This window comes from Dicentrarchus labrax, unplaced genomic scaffold (genome assembly GCF_905237075.1).
Source record: "Dicentrarchus labrax unplaced genomic scaffold, dlabrax2021, whole genome shotgun sequence".
Taxonomy (NCBI): Eukaryota; Metazoa; Chordata; class Actinopteri; family Moronidae; genus Dicentrarchus; species Dicentrarchus labrax.
Window position 1 is genome coordinate 20780601 of NW_026136720.1, and position 18397 is coordinate 20798997.

The 18397-nt window shown below is 41.1% G+C and overlaps 1 protein-coding gene across 1 annotated transcript in view; it reads left to right on the forward strand.

The window, feature by feature from the left end:
* Positions 1-18397, forward strand: part of LOC127352960 (unconventional myosin-IXAb) — a 130865-nt gene that overhangs the window by 13622 nt on the left and 98846 nt on the right. The gene's annotated exons all lie outside the window — the stretch shown is intronic.

Below are 18397 nucleotides of genomic sequence, written 5' to 3' on the forward strand. Positions count from 1 at the left end.
TTACATACATAAATGTATAATCAAATGTAATTTGGGTCAACCAGCGAATCTGCTCATCATGAAACCACACTTTAAATCGTAGTGGCTAGCAAAGGTTTGTGTTTAGATATCAGTTGTTTACATATAGAAAGGTTAGTCTGTTCATTATCCTCCTCCTCCTGATCTAACTGCTGATGGGGGAAAGGTGTGCATAAAGTTGAATAGGCCAATACAACTGTGATGCCACTCCAACTCTGAGTGAGCGAATCAAATCCCTGAACAAATCAATGAAATCTGTCTGTTTCACTTGGAAATATGTCACATTACTGAACTGAGCTCTAACTGCCATTTAACTGTGGCTGTGGAAGATTTATAGATTCCTCCTGTGCATTGATGTGCATTGATGTGCATTGATGCTGATTTATCTATATCAGGGAGATAAGTTTGTATTACCCGTGTGCATGTTTTTGTTTGTCAGTGGTCTGTGGCTCTCACCTAGAGCATGCTGGGTTAGTTTCGATCCTGTTGAACCAAGATTGTATTTTGTCAAATATTTCCTCTTTGGGGCAGTAAAATAAGGCTGAAAGCATGAACTAAAAACTGAACCCGGTGGCTGCGTCTCTTGCTTGCAGATGTCTGTTGCTGATGTCAAGTTTCACATTTTCATTGCTAGTTGTTCCTTCAACACATGATGACGTACTCTGTGGCTCTATTTATCTTTGTTTTTGAGTGTGTGTGTGTATGTTTTGAACGTGGTGAGAGTTTGTGGTGGTTCTTTAAAGGAAGTGGAGAGAGCTGTTTCTCTTTGTCACTCAGCTCTCAGCTTGCACACTAAGTAAATCCATGCAATAACAGACTACCAGCAAATATCTAAGTTAACAGTCCGGTAAAATGTGATGTTGAGGATGTTTGTCCAAGAAACCTGCATCATTTCGTATCATCTGTATGGGCTCTCTTTCTCCTTCTTTTTCTCCGTCTTGCTTTTTATACAGCGTGTTCCACATGAGCAAAGCGTGCCAGTTCACTGTAAGGGCCCTCATGGTGAAGCAGACTCCCTCTCTATTACCCAGTCCCATCCGTACTTGATTTATTGATGAGGATGTTATCGTCTTTCCTTTTGCCAGAGCAGATTCACATACGTGTCTTTTGTATTATTTATCTCTGCGTAGCCAAGTGTGAAAATTCACATGATAGTGTGTCTGTGTGTATGATCTCATGCTAAAAAGAAACGGTTATACACTTCCTATGCATGATCTGGTGATGATGATGATGATGATGATAATGCTTGTGTGTGTGTGTGTGTGTGTGTGTGTGTGTGACTACCTTCGGTCCCACCCTGTTTTTTGCAACGTGCCCTGAGGCCCATCCTCGTAGGAGATGCGTTTGGCCTAATGGCTGCATTCTTGGGACTAAATGGAGTGTACCTAATCCACATCATTGATATCCCCACGAATACACACACCCACACACACACACACACACACACACACACACTCACACACACTCACACTCACACTCACACTCACACTCACACACACACACACACACTCACACACACACACACACACACACACACACACTGCATACACACTCATACGAGGCTCATGTCTTCCCTCAGGGCCCGCTGTGTAGGAAGCAGACTGGTGGCCAACGCTACAGACAGACCCTCAATGGTCTCTACGCAGCTTTGCTCTTTAAAATGTCATCATGAATGTGATGCAACTAAATGTTAACGTCCCAGTCGAAAATGGCTGTTGGCCATGAAGCCTTATTACTGCGATAAAAGCGTATATTTGAGCATCTCTGACATCATCTAGCAGGATTTGGCAAGAACAACGGTGGAATTTGACACCACTTTCATTTTTTTTTGCCCCTTTCCCTCTGCCTCTTCTCTTTGGCCCAAGTCGCCATTTTTTCTTTTTTTCAAGCTGACAGAAAACAGACATTTGGTCCGCAGGCGACAAGAGGGGTTTTAAAAACATCCTTTGAGTTGTTTAGAGGGTCAGCCTCAGTCTGGAATCTGAGTAGAGAGCTTATATAGCTGTGAGTTTGTCACACAGTCAATGTTTCTGTGATATAATCCCAGAGGATTCAGCTCCTCTGTATGATGGTCATATCTGATCTGTACAGAATTGAACTGGGAGAGCAGAGAGGGTGAGGGAGCCAGGCCTGTTGCCATGGTAACCTCAGGACCAGGGATAATCATTGGACCAGGCATCTGGTTTCAGGAATAACAGAGTGAGATGTTTCAAGGTTTCTCTGTAGCTCAATGAGAATTTCACCTCAGTTGAGCTGCTTTCGGGTCTGGATATTTCAAAAGTAAAGCCGATATGATGCTTTAGTTTCTGTACCAAAACCAACCCTCATTATTTTGATACATTAAATAAACCTTTTTCTTTCAACAAAAATGATTGGCCTGATGCTCTCAGTTATGTCTCACGTATGAACACAAATATGAAGCTGTTAACTTAGCATAAATACTGGAGGAAGCCTGACCAGGACCTCCTGAGCGCACTAATTAACACTCTCATCTGTTTAAGTTGTACAAATAACAAAGTAAAAATAATGGTTTTACAGGTGGCTATGCGGCAGACTATTTGTTATATCTGGCTTGACGCAGTGAGTTCCTTTTTTTTCATATTTAACAGATAGATATAGAAGTGGTATTTATATTTTCATCTAACTCTCAGCAAGGAAGCATATGGAGGAAGGAAGTGTTTCCCAACATGTCTAACTATTTCTTTTTGAAAACAAGAGCCCAAACAAAGAGCTACAAAAAGTGTCTTCTCAAAGATAAATAAAGAGGAGCATGAATATAAGCAAGCATTTGATACCAGATTTTGGAAGTTTTTAATATTCATGGTTGCGTCATTTTGCGTCAAGTGTGGTAATTCTCACAAGATGAATCTTTTGTTGGCCCTTGTCAGTGTTGGTCCCTGTCAGGACTCCAAAACACATTGTAAGAGTTTCTGTGAGGCTGTTTGGGGTTTGAGTGAGTAACTGTGACCAGTGCTGCTGATCTTGTTGAGGTAAGAGTGTGATTTATGACCCTATTTGGAGTCATCTTAGCCAAAGAGCCTTTTGTGTTTCCCTCTTAGCCTCCAGGGTCAGAACAGAACACCAACCATCTCTTTTAGCGCGTCACCCATTTTTCAATGATAGGACGCAGTGGAGCGTTCAGTGCCAGAGGTCTTCACTTAATAACATAATCACTTGGCCACAAAGAGTTACTGTAGTTGTTCAGGTTATATTGGTTATAGAATTAACTTGAAGGATCCGGGATTTGTTATTTTCACTGTTTACTTCTGTTCTTTCAGTTCTATCTCAGCTCGTAAAGAAACATTCACTTATACAGCAGCTTGCACATGTGGTGCCACAACACTATTGGATGCAGTGTAAGTAAAAAGCAGAAGGAAAGGAAAAATGCTAATGCTTGAAAGTGAACAGTGGGCAGTTCATGCTTTTTTGTGATTTAATAATGAATAAGCAGTACTGCAAGTGTAAATGCTGATCTGTTTATGTAGGAAAATGTGGCACTAGAGCTGAAACAAACAGTCAAAACACAGGAAAAATATCTGCAACGGTTTAGATAATCTGTTGATCTGTTCAGTAATTCTTTGAGCAGCTAAATGTGAATATTTATTGCTTTTCTAGTTTTTCTATGATGGACGCTTAATTGGACAGAACAAGCCAGTTGAACATTTAAAGGGACGTTGTGTAGTGTTTTAAGTACTTTATTAGCTAAAATCAATGTCTTCATTCATTAATGTGTCCTCATTGGTGTAAAATTACCTCTGCCAATGATCTGACTTATCCTCGTAAGCGAAGAATTTATCTGTATATACATTGGACGAGCAAGTCCATGGAGGCTTCCATGTCGTTCCGCCATTTTGAAAAACTATAATCGCCAAGAGGGACATAAAGCACTAGCCTACCTGTCTAGCTAATTCACAACGCGTTTTCGTTCAGAACCAGCGTCACGTGACTGAAACCAGCTATAACAGAGAAGGAGATCAGTGAGAGCGCTTGTCACTGCCCCGGCACATTTGAAAGTCTGCACTGCACTTTAGTTAATAATGGAGGATCATACTTATGCCGAGCCACAGGACAAGGAATCCTCGTCGCCAAAAAAGCGAAAAAGGGAATTAAAAAGGCAACGTGACCGGCGAATTAAAAAAACGAGGGTAAACATCGGGGTAGCTTTTCCCAGGTGGAAAGAGCTAATGAAGGAGAAAGACTTTCAAAGGGACGCTGAAGTTGCCTGCTTTCTCCTCAACAGGTAGGCTTCTTGGTACATAACGGCTACCGTAGTTGCAATACGCATTTGAAAACGCGAGGCACTAGAGAGCACTATTCGTTTGAATGCAAAATACATTAATAAATTTCACCGCTAGATGGGAGAAATTCCTACAGTGTCCCTTTAAAGACTGATAATCCATTATTAAAGAAAATAATCTTCAGGTTGATTGATAAAGACTGTTTATATATGTTTTTCATTGATGAATAACTAGGGCTACACAATTATTTGAAGTATTATCAAAATTGGCAATATGCAAATCACAGGAGCTGCAATTGAATAGATAAAATGTGTTACTACAGAGATACCCTGGCCTACAAATCTTGTTCTCCAGATGTAAGAAAACTTGTTAATCATCGTGATTTTAATTGTTGTTTTTTTTAGTGAAAATGAAAATTATGATGCAAAAATGGTCATTCCCACAAACCGTGAATCATATTGCAATCACAATATGATTTTTCCCGTATGGTGCAATGCTACAAAGGAAAGCTGCTATGGAAAGATCCATTAATTCAGTGATAAAAACCTTTTTTTTAAACACATTTCTTATAGTTGATTCACAATGAAATCCACCTGCTGGTTGGCCAGTAGAAAGCTTTTAATTGTGAAGCAGCAGGAACTGTTCACTCAGAAACACGTGTGTTTAGGCCTGTGAAAATGCAGCAAAGACAAAGTGGGGCAAGTATGCTTTGCTGAAGGGTGGGCTTGTGTTTGCCTATTTTGACTCTGATTCTTCAACAATTTGTTAAGCTTTGGTCTTTCAGTGTGCTCATTATTTTCCACCGCTGGTCCTGTTCTTTGCCATTTCATGGCCAGTTGTCTGTGACATCTCAAATAAAGCCTCAGTTTATGTTTCTCCTCAACGGTAGTCTCTTCTGGTGCACAGTTTGTGTGCTATAATGAAGGGTTGAACCAGTCTTTCTGCCTCCACAGCCCCATCATTACCTGGTGTTACACCACAGCCTTAGTACTCAGACCTGCACTTGACTGTTGTCTCTTCTGCTTGTTTTTGTCCCCTCCCCTGACGGTCCGACCTGCTCAGAGCACTGCAGCAGCAGAAACAACAATGCAGCTCTTCAAGGAGGCTTGTAGGTAATTTAGGCCATCCTGCATGTTCTAGTCTCCCTGATTGCTCATGATTCAGTATCCAGTGCTCAGGCAGGCCATAAACAGTGAAGTAAAAGAAGCAGATGTGCTAATCTTTTGCTGGTCTGCGAATTTAAACTGAGCATCATGGGAAACGATTCAACTGGAGGAGGCAAACACAATGCAGGGAGTGCTGCGGCTGAAAAGTGAGGTGGAAGTGAAAGTGACCGCAGAGCCGTGTTTTCTCCTCGCCTCTTATCGTGTCATGTTTCACCAGAACCAAAAGAGGACCTTGAAGCATCTTCCTCTTTCCCTAATTGGAGACTCATTTCCTTTTGGATTTCAGGGTAGGAGGGAGGTGCACTACTGCGGATGAATGAAAACTGAGAACCAAGATAAACTTCTGCTATCGAGAGAGAGTGGAAAAACAGGGAGCAAGATGATGTGAGCGGCTGCCAATGAATGTACAGCAGCAAAGCCCTTGCACTGTTTTTTTTCCTAAGTCTGGTTGAAATACAAGGTCTGGTACACACAATAGGTGGGATTGAGGCAAACAATAAGCCTTTCCTCAGAAAACAAATCGAAATGTCAAATGGACATTTCCTGGAAACTCTAGTACCATTTAACCACGTATAGTAAGCAGTTTCCCTTAATGAAACACCTCATTTTCTTGCCACTGTGTTTAAAAAGTGGCCGCAGGACCCCATTGTACAGGTTGTCACCTTGTGCACGGGGCTGCTGCTGAGTCAGAGATCAAAGCTGAGACCTTTCCCACCTCAGCAGTCGAATGAAGTGCTTACAAGCTTGTAAACAGAGCTTGTCAGAGTTGGTTAGGGCACACTCTTCATATTTTTGTCCAGTGATCTCAGATTTTGGATGTCCTTTTTAAATACTTTTTAAATGAGTTAATTCACAATGTATCTGGTGTTTCGCTGAAGTAGCTGGTTTACTAAGGGGGTCGACCTTGAAGATCTCTCGTCTGTCCTTGCTGGCCGTGGAGAACATAACGGTTCCTCTTCCCGTCACTTGAATGACACCACTGCTTAACCATGTTGCCATGGTTGGTGACATAGTTGACCCGAGAGCCTCATGTCTCCTTCAGCTCCTTCTATCAAGGCCAGGATGAGCTTTCATATCTTTATCTGTATCGGTCCCTTGTCTGTACATCCTGCCTTTTTGGACGATTCTGCAAAACCTTGGATTACCGTCAATGACAACACCACCACCAGGTTGTCAATACTGCTTTCCAGAGAGCCCTTCATACATTAAAGCAAGCAATAAAACAACAAGACAATTAAACATATAAAACAGTTAGTACAGTCTGTACCAGAAACAGTGTTTGATGGCATGTAGTGGTGTTGCAGATTGCAACTTCCTCGCTTCACCTTTCCCCTTCAAGCACGAAGGAGAAACTATGGTGGCCATGAAACGTGCGAAAAACACAAACGCTTTGTGGTTCTGGTAAATACATTAAGATTTAGTTATAGTCAATATTCGGCAACTTAAACATTTTGGAAATAATGTGGTAATGATTTTTTTTACCAGTTTTTGGTCTGACATGAACTCTTCTTCATGAAGCTCATATGCTACTGTATGTAAGTCCATCCACCCCCCTTGCAACATGAAGGACACACTACTTCCTCAATTGGCACTGATAGTGAGTCATGTGCTGCAGAACCATCCAATATCAGTGTGGATGACATACTTCCCCATGGTGGCCATTCATTACAATGCAACTTGGTCACCTGTGCAAACAAAAAGTTCTCCCTCCCTCTATGATTTGTGTTTCTTTATTGAACCCACCATGGTCATGATATGTCAACAGCTTTTATCATGTTTTTCTATCTCTTTTTTATACAGGTGGTTTATGGGACAAATGATTTTTGTTGTTAAAATTGAAAACATCAGTGATGCCGGTCTTTCTCCTTGTTAAAGGTTAAAACAATGATCAAAGAGAATAAAATACAGAGAAACACAAGGAGGAAAAAGAGACTCGCGCTCCAACAGACGACATGTCATTTTAGATTCCAGTACAGAATGTTTAAGAGCCAGTGTCAAAGGCAGTGCCCGAAATGTGGGCGCAAACATGCAATTCGACATCCCCTCTGCTGATTGTCAAATACCATCCCTTGTTTAAAAGACATGCCATTGGTAATTCTTGTGGCACCCTTGTTTTGCTTGTCTTTGCCTTTTTTTGGCTGTGCGGCATCTAGTGTCGTGTTTCAGGCCACTTTTATTGAAGTGCTGCAGACCTCTTCATCTCCGAGCCATTTGGCTCCGTCTGCAATGACTGCCACTGCTTCTATGTATTTTTAAATTCACACTAACACACACACGCACACACAAAATCCAACATGTGCACAAATGCACACATTAGCTGTTGACCTGTTTTGTCCATGATAAAGGCGTGGCAGCCTGTTGACGTGAACCATAGTGACAGAGTGCAGAGAGGAAGTGGCCAAGTGTTCGGAGTAAACAGTTGCTCTACCTGTCACGCTGCTCTGTCAATGACTATGTATGTTAGCAGCAAAAGCTTCTACAAAACTGCATTCAGCAAATGTCACAAAGGCCTGTAGCTTGGGGAGACAGGTTTTGCATCTGCATCGAAGATTGTAATCCCCTGTTCTCCATGCAAAAACATGCACACATCTTTGCCGGTTGTGACATGTATGGTTCTTCCTGGTCCAGCGCTGTGAGGGCCATTATTAGGGCCAGACTTGCATCGCTTTGATCTTCCCAAAACGCCCAATGCCGCACCATTCATTACAGCTCAGAAATTATGCATGGGGATCTGTCATTCTGTTAGCATTACTCAGCCCTGAGCCCCTTTGGGTATAATTGGAGAAAAAAAAGGCTGTTTTAAATGAAGGGTTAAAAGAGGATTGCATCTCATGTGGGCATTTAATTGGTCCTGACATTTTACATCTCAGACCTTTTATGGACGGTCATTACCAGGGCAGCTTAGTAATGCAAGATAAAATAAGCTCTTTTGTTCTGTACGTCGTCACATAATTTAGCCTTAACTGTCCTGTCCTCTTGACACTGAGCTCTGTGGGGAAAATAAAAACCAGAGTTTATCTGAACATTGATTATTTGAAAATGAAAAATGTAGACTTCTAATGCACAAAAGAGAGAGGCGGATATTGATCGTTCTCCTGCAGACACAAATCCCAGCAAAGAACTGAGGGACTAACGGGAAACAGAGGTGGTGAAACTGGAGGATCAATGAGGATGATGGAGCTATTAGTGACACAGTGACCCTGGCGGGGTTCGATTGGTTTTGTAGCATTGTTTGGAAAGTAGGACTGTTGATGTTGGGTAACTGTGCACAGCGACGGCTCAGATGGTATGTCTGTGGTCGCTCTGTTGACATTTCAGATGCAGGTTTCCTCGTGCGTCTTTAAGCGTGTCTGTTGTTCCTGCCCGCCCTATTAACTTCTACTCTTTCATTTTCCACAGTTCTGCGGTGTCCAGTAGTTACTCAGCAATAGCTCCACTGGATAGTGTTCAACTGACCGCACCTTGAGAGCCAAACTTGTGGGCAGATCATCTCTTATTCTGGTGCACAAGTCCTGAGCAAAGCTGCTTTAATGCAAACGCAGTCAGGGGTGTTTCTGTTGGCTTCGCTCATTTTGTGGGAGAGAAATGCAGGCCGAACTTGTCCTTGGCTCAGACTCACATCCACTTTTATTCAGCAAGAGAAGGGGAAGAGAGTTTTTGGTGTAACTGATATGAAAACTTAGTCTAAGTTTAAAATTTAGTTTGATTTGAAACCTGTTGTATCAATTGCAGCTTTTAACCCTCCACCAAAATTCGCAAAAGTATAATTTCAAATTATTCAAGGTTGTTCTTTTATATTTTCGAATTTGTGGTCAGTTCACCACTTTGGTCCAGACCAGTTTTGCCAGCTTAGTTACTTTCTTGCACTATTTAGTGAGTTATTCAGACCATCAGAGAAGAGGTGAGAAATACATTTACATATATTCTGTTGTAATTCAGTCCCATGCATACTGCACAGCTCTCCTGCCAACACTGCCAGGGTCTGTCCCTTTCCCTCTCCATGGTCACAGACAGCTGTAATGTGGTGAGTTGGGCAGGCAGGTTTGAGTAGAGATGCTTCTTTCCTGCTCTTTTTCTCCAGATCTCTGGATTAGAGTGTCCCTAAATATGTAAATAGTTAGTTTAAACTTCCCCTTTATATCATTCTTCAATCTTGTATCATTGGTTTGGTGATGGGAGTGTCAAAGTTTTGAAAAATGATGTGTTATTTTGGGATGATTGTAGTTTTGACCTCAAAACACAGACAGACTCTCTGCCCGTCTCAGGCTCAGTTCCTGTTGGTCATGTTCAGGCTAAACCTCAGACAGAAGGCCTGCAGGACACACCCCATCACCCTGCAGGCGAGGTCGACATTTTCTCTCTGCTCACAGGCTCGGATCAATAACCACTCGCTGTTCATCACTTATAGAGTCATCTGTGTCTCCCGGGGGTTGGTTAGCTGCATACTGAGAAAGGATGGGGCAAGATAAAACTTGCTCTTTTGTTTTTGCAGTGCAGTTTACTCACCTTTAAAAGCTCACAAAATAATTTATGGTGCGTATGAAAGTGTAATCATTCTGTGATTAAATTTGCATTCATTTTAATATTCTGAAAAGATTAAGGTTTAGGCACGCAAAGGTTGGCAGTGACATTGGTCACATATACAAAAAAAACAAAAAAAGAAACAAACCAGTTAATTTGGTGATTCAGGTAAACATTTTGAATATAGACAAATATATTTTCAGCTCTATAAAACCATGTGAAGAATGTTTATTACATTAGTATTTTGCTTTAAAATTAGAAAATTGTTATATACACCTCTTTTGCTGACTACATGTTAAGTGAAAAGTGCTGCTGATGGTGACAGACTGACTCACTGAGAATAACCACACAAGTCTGTTCTCTTCAGTTCTTCGTAGTGTTTTAATTGTCTTTCGGCTTATTGTTTTGGTTTTGGTGCCCAGAAATGCTTTTGTTCAGACTGATCATTGCCATAAATGGTTGTCTGTTTACAACTTATTCTGCTGTCCTTAATTGGCCAAAAAATGGTATTAATGCTGTCTTAACTACTGTTTGATCTGCAGCTAGTTATGTAGCTTAAAAAGAAGGATTTAAAAGGGAACATGAGACAGAGAGACAGAAAAGAGACATTAGGGAAACAGAAAAGCATGTTTCAGTGTGTGAGAAACAAAACAGTTCGCATTACGATCCTTGATTGAAGACAGAAAACACAATGATATCATACTGAAAGGTATGATTTCAATTAGCCTGTAACCATGGCAACAGAGATGCTCAGATGATGTCTGATTGAAAGGGGGGTCTTCAATCAATACAGCTCCCTCTTACACTGATGCTCCATTAGCGTGTGCGTGTGCGTGCGTGCGTGCGTGCGTGCGTGCGTGTGTGCGTGCGTGAACCTTCCTGTGTCAGGAGGATGCTGGCGCAGGTCGAGGTGATGTCATCCCCCATTGGGGAATGTAATAGTACGATAGGGAAGTGGCTCTGCATCGTGTCGTGAGCACACACACGCGTACACACACACACACACACACACACACACACACACACACACACACACACACACAATATTGACCTTTTCAGGGGAGCAGTGTAGTGCCGTTATGTATTTTGATGGCATATGAAGAGATAAATAGTAGTTTAAACATTCCTCTCCTGTCCCCTCTTGTCTCCTCTCCTCTTCTTCTTCTTCTTCTTGTTTCTCCTCTCAACATACAGTATATTTTGTTGTATATGTTCATTGTCATCTTCTCTCTACATCACAAGTATGACTGTTTTTTAGCATCTTTATCAGTACAGTAATTGCAACTTGCACATTCATTTTTCCTTTGCATATTCACACACGCACATGCCCATGCACAGGCAGACACACACACACACACACACACACACACTCCATAGCGCTGCACTGAAAGACATGGCACTCTGTCTCAGCGTGCACTAGTTTCTGGCAAATGTTTGTGTCTGTGTGGGCTCAGTTCCTGTGAGCTCTGCTGGCCTGCTGGAATTCAGGAATACACACACACACACACACACAGCACACACACACGCACAGACGCACACACAAGGCATTTATTATTTAGTATTTTTTTTATATATCTTAACCTTTAACTTTCCAGGGAAAGTTGCCTGAACACATCTTCTGTTTTCCACTCTATGTCACATTCACACATAAAGTAAATGCTGCAGTAGCACAGTCACAGGCTCAGTATGCCTTAAACAAACTAGGTTGTCCGACCATGAAGGCGTAAGTATTCATACCTGTTTTGGGGGGGTTTAGGGTTAGGGTTAGAGGGGGCGCTTGATTGAGCCATCATAGTGAGGGTCTAGATGTAATGACTGAGATACACTTTTACAGATTTGCTTTTTCCCCGCTCATTTTACCACGGATCGTGTGGGCGACTTAAAAATTTCTGACCTTTTGAAATGTCAGACTTTTTAGGAACCGAGAAGCTAGCTGTTGACCTTGTAAGGCAGCTGGACTCACAAGATCACGTGAGACTCATCGATGTTGCCAGGCTTTAATCTATGTGCTTGTGTCCAAACCACTGTGGTTCAGACCAATCGGCATCCTTTGAGGAACTGGCAGCTATGGGCATGACCTACGGGTGGGGTTTAACGCTATGTGTGTGTGATGACATGTGTGAAAAGTGACTGGCAGCTGCTAATGAGGTTAGGGTAGTTCTATCAGAACTGGAGAGTATTTATTCATTGAAAGAAGAGTAAAGAACGGCACTGAAGATGTTTTCTCTCTTCTCCCGACTGACTGAATAGTTCGTACATTATTTGGTTCATTGAGCTGATTGGTTGAAGTTTGCTCCTGATAGACATTGATAGACAGATGGTTCACCCAATCAACTGCTGAGTATATTTTGAAAGTGCATGCCCTTTCCTAAACAGTGTCCAACGACGACTTCCCAGATGGTTCTGTGTAACAAACCACCTGCTGCAGTAATTTTAGGCATTAAACAACAAGCTTTTAAAAGATTTTACGAACCCAAAAAAGTCTATTATTGAGTAATATTCTGGGAATCCAGGAGTGTTTATTTTGATGAAAAACAGAAAAGAAATATTGTACTCAAAAACAAGACAAAAATCCAGGTAACAGTTGGACTGCATGCAAATCAACACACACCTTTCTTAGTTTTGAATTCAGGCAATGTTGGTGAGATGTGTGAGCACAAGGTGTGGTTCGTCTGAGCTGATGCTCAGGGAGTCTGACTGGAGGGTGTGTGTGTTGAGAAAACTTCAATGTGGATCAGCAGCAGCCAGAAGTGAGGAGTAAACCCACTGGGAGTTTAAAATATGCCTGTAATCTTTGAATGATCCTCTCTGATGAGTGATCAGGGGTGGGAGCGTGTGTGTGTGTGTGTGTGTGTGTGTGTGTGTGTGTGTGTGTGTGTGTGTGTGTGTGTGTGTGTGTGTGTGTGTGTGTGTGTGTGTGTGTGTGTGTGTGTAGGTAGAAAAGAATTAGTGTGTGTTAGTCACAGCTCAAAGTGTAATTAAACCATGTAGTTCATTTTCTGCAATGCAATCATCCTCAGTTTAATAAGTATAGTACAACCCTCAGTTTTGGGACGGGGGAAACAAACACACCTTCTGTGTTGAAAGACTTAAAGTTAGGTGAACATGTGTGTGTGTTTGTGTGTGTTTATGTGTGTGTGAGCAGTGTTGAGGAATGCTGAGGTTTGGTGTTTATTGCTGTTATACTGGTGAGAACCGACTGTGGGAGAGGAGGGGGTGTTACTGTTTACCACTCTGAAGACTCTGAAGACCTGCAAGACGAGTTGAGCTTCTCATCTGTATTTAATATCTTGGATGTGTGCCTGTCCCTGGCAGCTTTCCATGCTTTTATATGATCTTAAAGACTCCCTGTATCCTCTAATGGACTTTTTTGTATAGACACAGTAATTTACTGTGTGTCTGCTGCCCTGCTGCTGTAAAATATCAGTTTCTATTCTCTTTCTGTGCCAAAGAAAGATCTGGAGATGTAGTAGTTTCAAAGATGAGAAACTACCTCCTCATCACAGTTGCTAGAGAGAGAAAGGGCTGCAGTGTCGGTACGTGACCAGTGGGTAGAAGAGAAGTTCATGAGTCACAAAATGTCAAGTCTCAAGTCTTTTTTTTATAAACGCACGTTTTCAAACAAAGTTTAGCAGGAACTACTAAGTCACAGAAACAGGACCATTTTGCACATTCCGTGTCAGTGCAGTTCACCACTGCAAATTCTGCCCCGATAGTTCCTAGTCCATCGCAAAGTGCTTCGACAAAAACAGGGACTTTCATGGCCAAGGGACTAAATTTACTTTTATGTACAGCACATTTTATGATTTTGCCTTTGTGAGCTCAGAGTATAACAGCTCAGACAACACATTCATTCATTCAACACAACAGACTAATAATAAAACCATCATGTACATGACAAACTTATGTGTGTTTTCTTTGCACCTGAAGATAAATAATAAATCATCAAATAGATGTAGTAACCATCGCGTAACACTAACACTAGGAGGTGTAATGATTATACATGTTGGTCAGATGAAACAGCTGGAATCAAGTAAGTTGGCCAACCCACAGTAGCAGGATTGCATAATGAATTCACGCTAACTTGACTCATAACCTGCCTCACAAGTCTGCAAATGCCTTCTGTTAGGAGAGGAACATCTGTATGATTTACAGTCTCAATAGAAACACATACAGTCCTGAGGAGTAATGTCTGAAGTAAGTTACTAAGTGAATCATTTTGGACAAAGCTTTTGACTCTTATTGTTCCCTAGTCAATAATTATGAGTCTGAAGTAATAAAGACTTATGGGTTTAACTAACGTTGCTCATATTTTATGCTTTTAGCTGAACACAAAAACAAATAAATGCATTAATAACTTCTAATGCAGCAACTAATGGACAAATGCAACCACAATGTAGACTTGTAGGCTTAATGGGAGAGACAGCAATACTGAATTCTGGGAAGTTGTAATGGACAATTAATTTATTACTTTTCAGATAATATCCATTGTCCATTGTCATAGATAATTAGTAAATATCTTTAAACTTGTATTTGGTCATATATAGCTGCTTGGCATCATCTAATTTTCTCCATTTTGTGTACTCCTGTCTTGAGCTGAAACTATTTTGATCATTTATTTAATTCTTTCAGTAATTTCTTTAAGCAAAATTGACGACATTTGCTGGTTTCAGCTTCACAATGTGCAGATTGTATGCTGTATTTCGGAGGTTTGGACTGACTGTTGAACAAAATATGACATTTAAAGACATCACTTTGGCATTTAGAAAATCAACGATGAAAATAATCTCTCTTCATCTTTCTTCTTTCTAAACTTACCTTCTCCTGCTCCTTTCTGAATTAATTTCCTTTCTCTGCTGGATTCTTTAAATATTCATGTCTATTTGGAACAGTTTTCTAACATTAGCAGTTCCCCTCCGCCTAATCGAAGGCTCTGAATGTCTGTAACCTGGGGCTGAACCTGTCCACCAGTCTAATGACTGGCACACTCTCATTAAGACGTCCACTACTCTTTCAATCTCTCTCCATTTTAGAGCACAAGCTCATTCCTCCACCACATCAGCTTATGGCCTTATCTCAACATGCTGTCAGCACTTTAGATTCGACCGTGTCAAAACAAGACATAACAAACGTTTAGCCTCCTCCACTTCACCACCTCTTTTAGTTTGCCTTCTTTCCACAACTTTCTCCTTCCCATCTCATCTCGTCTCCTCCCTGTGCTTGACTTATATCACTTTCCAGCTTAATCCATCATCATCAAAACTCCTTCAGCAATAGTTTTTGGTGTACATGCTGAATGTACAGTAAGGTCATGTCTATCCATTGTACTCTAATAGCCGTCCAGTTCCTGCCTGAATGACCTCACCGCATGCAGCTGTTTGAGGAAATGCCAGAAAAGTTTGGTGGCCAGCTTCGTAGCTGCACACATGTGATTTGTGAGAGTCTCAGCTGGTATGTAACCTTGGCTCCTCACTCTGACCTTTGAACCCTAAAAACCATCCATCAGTCCCCACCCCTGATGGCTCAGACTGTTCAACTTTACCGCTCCTCCTGACGTCTCCTGCTGTCCAGCTTGCTGGTTCATAAAGTCTCAGCGGACAGGCTGTTGAAAGCTAACAAAGAGGTTAATATTCTCCAAACTGTTCTTAAGATACGAGTGATTTTCTGTCCCGCTCCAGTGGAGGTTGGAGGGGGGCTCAGTTTAACGCGGGGGTATTAGCTTTCGAGGCAACAATGCAGGCGAGGGAAGAATTAAACTTGTATATCCGTTTTTGGAGGGAAAGAAATGGCATTACCCGAAGTGGGGATTTAGATTGCCCTCCTATCCTTTAAACTGGTAATCCACAATATCCTTTTAGTTTGGTGAGATCTGTGGTGTTTTTCGTGGTATTTCTAAGAGATAATTTCTGTATCAGAATAACTGATACTGTAATGTTTTCTTTCAGTTTTATGTTGATAAAATATGAATTACTGTACTGTTTTTTCTATTTATTATAAACAAACCTCTTTTGCTTCTGAAATATATTTTGTTCAGAAAATGTACTGCTCTGTATCAATCAGTGATAGGAAGAAGAGCAGGCATATATCCATATTGTATCATGGTGGATTTTCCATGTTTTGTTTGTACAGAATAGTGTTTCCTGCTGGTTCAGGACCTACATTTAGCTACAAAGTTCAAAATAGGTCTTATTTAATGTATTTATATTAATATGTTTCTTACATTTTATCCCCTGGGTTAGTGTTGTATATAAAAATGTATAACACGCAGAATATATTATTATTTAGGTATTTTTGATAGTGTGTAAAGAAATATATTCAAGATAACAGTTGGTACTTACTCACTAAAACCCACACTCTCTCACACATACTGTACACTCCCTCTCACACTGCTGTAGCTCTGTCTGTCATTTATTCTCATTGTGAAAGCTGTCTTTCGCCCCAAGTGGCTAGTATTTTAGCACTGACCAAGGATTTGACGATGACAGTCATAAGTCACTGTTTTCCAGCGTAATGACTCACTGAGTTAGACTGAGTGCTGACATCAGCCAGCCACAGAGAACTGATGAAGAGGAACCAACAGGAGAGCTGAATGAAGGCTAGGACAGCTGGTTTAAGTAACTGTGTCTTTATATCAACAGTGTAGATGCTCGTCGTCGTCAGATTTAGACAGTTTAGAGTGAATTGTCAATTTAATGTTGTTTGTTAATCAATCAGTCTTACATACTACTGATCTGATTTTGATATGCAGTTTGCTATAGTGGTGGCCTTCATTGTTCGTTTGTTTGTTCATTTTGTATTTGCACAAGCACCACACATACCCAAAAGGAGCCCACCAGACAGCTCAAATGGACCCACAATACAAACTGTATTTACATTTCTGCATAATAGACTGGAACTGACCTTTTACCCATTTGAACAGCTTGTTAGTGTTCCAAGGACTGGCTGCATCAGATGCGTGGGACTTTGTTTTGAATCTTGTGTACTCTCTTTCATCTGTATCTGTTTCTCAGCTCTGTCGTCTCTGCCTCTGCTCTGTCTTTCATCCCTCACAGTTCACTGCTTTGTTTCTTATAGACACCCAGCTGTCTATTTCCTCTCTCTCTCTGTCTCTGTCTGGTGGTGGTGGTGGGCTGCTGCAGACTGCTGTAGGTGGTCAGGATCACTCCAGACAGCAGGAGGGAGAGGAGGGTCTGTCTGGGGCACTCAAAGGACGACTGGCTGGCTCATCCTCTTCATTTTTCTCTCTTTCTCTATCTATCTAGCAGACACACTTACTGTAGCTGAGAGAGCCATTGAAGAAAGTGTTATTCAGCAAAAAAGGGGAGAGATTATTTAAATGAGAGACTAAAAAAGCAGTGGTACATGTTTTCATTGAAATAATAACCTCAGTTAAGTCTGCATGTAAAGCCTTGAAATTGAGAACTGATCTGAAAAAGAAAGGAAATGTAGAAAAACCTGATGCATGTATTTGTTTGTTTTTAAACTGAATAGCAATTGAAATAGAAAATAGGAAGAGATGATGAAGTTCACTGATTGAGAAAAGTAAAATTATTGACCAGAGTTGTACAACAGAGGGCAAGATGGCAACTGGCAGGGATCAACTTAGTCTTCATAATGGTGGTCTTTGTTTTGGCTTATATTTTTTTTTTTTACATTTTGGGGTACTTTAGTGATCCATCCTCTTTTGGGTTCATGCACAGTGATATTATGCTTAAAATACATGCATCAATTTTGGCACTTTGTATTGCCGCAAAGACTAGTGTCCAGCAAAACCTTTCCTGTTCTGCATTTTAAGTATGATACAGGACAATGAATTACGCTTCAATGGCTTCAAGGCCAGTATTAAAAACAACTGAAAATGCAAGGGTCGGAGTAATGGTTCCCTGAATATATTCCTTTCAACAAATACTGTACTGAAAACTACTGAATAAAGAAAACACTGACAGAGATGCCAGAAACAAACAAGTCAGTTTGGAACCGTTACTACCTGACACAAAACTCCCATTGTTTTGTGATATGAGGGTCTTAATTAAATTGGCAGATATTTAAAGAATGCCATTCAAATACAAGATTATGTCTACTTTAAAAAAGGAATCGTACCTACCTCCATCAAAAGGATATTTGAAACACTTAATCCTGATTACTGACTCATCAGAATTTCTTTGTTTCTCTAGCTTCATCTCTGTCCCATAAACTTCAGCATGTTTAACAACAATAATAAACAGTTTACATCACATTTGCAGCTTTGTTGTCTGTGTAACTGGACTGTGTGTGTGTGTGTGTGTGTGTGTGTGTGTGTGTGTGTGTGTGTGTGTGTGTGTGTGTGTGTGTGTGTGTGTGTGTGTGTGTGTGTGTGTGTGTGTGTGTGTGTGTGTGTGTGTGTGTGTGTGTGTGTGTGTGTGTGTGTGTGTGTGTGTGTGTGTTAGGAGAGAGAATGGAGTGCTGTGTTCACTA